Below are 977 nucleotides of genomic sequence, written 5' to 3' on the forward strand. Positions count from 1 at the left end.
GTTAGCCCAGCTAATCTACGATAACCATGATAACGTACACACAGAAATAGTAACGTTTGTTCAGTCATTGTGTTTATAGACTTAACAAACATCAGATTAGTCTACACGGTGATATAGTTACGTGAAAAATGTGATATATAGCTAAACTCTGCTGGTTTTCTACCCAAAGTATTTGTAAACAACATGGCGATTCCCTGGGGGCACCGCCGGAAGTGAAGGGCATGAGGCCCCTGCACTTCTGTTAGTCGAAAAACTCCGGGCTGTGCCTCCAGAGGTAAAGGAAGAAACTTTTTTTTTTTTTTTTTACCGATGGATTTCCAGATTGCGTCTTTAATGTAAAGTTATATAATTGTAGTAGTTACAGAGGTTAGGTTTAGGGAAGTTCTTCGACAACTACAACTTATGACAAAAACTGAAAATATATTGTAGCTCTGGGCCTAAATACATACTATCTGATATGCTTGTGCCAAATGAACCTCCAAGAACCCTAAGGTACACCTAGGGCTGGCCCACTGGTCGCTCCAAGATTTAAAGCAAAACATGGTAAAGGAGCTTTTTGTTATCATGCAACACAGACCACTTTCAAGTCAAAGCTAAAAAAAAAAACAAGAAATCCTATTTTAAACTGCATAATCTGCTTATTAATTGTTTTCCATTTAATTTACCTGTACATCTAAATATGGGAGAACTTAATGTGCTTTTTTATTTATGCAATTATCTTATTTTAATTAAACTTGACTTAAATTGCACAGGCTTACTTCTAAAATGTTGTTCCTCTTGTATCGCTTGCAAGCACATCTTTCACCTTTGTTGTATTGTTATTATCCTGTCAAGCACACTGAATTGCCGTGGTGTATGAATGTGTTGTACAAATATTTTTTTTTTGCCTTGCTTTTGGTCTATCAGACCTTCATCAGAACTTATATCCTATATAAGTAAAGATGTATACTCTGATGAAGGTCTGATAGACTGAAAGC

Source organism: Epinephelus moara, chromosome 12 (assembly GCF_006386435.1).
Source record: "Epinephelus moara isolate mb chromosome 12, YSFRI_EMoa_1.0, whole genome shotgun sequence".
Classification (NCBI taxonomy): domain Eukaryota; kingdom Metazoa; phylum Chordata; class Actinopteri; order Perciformes; family Serranidae; genus Epinephelus; species Epinephelus moara.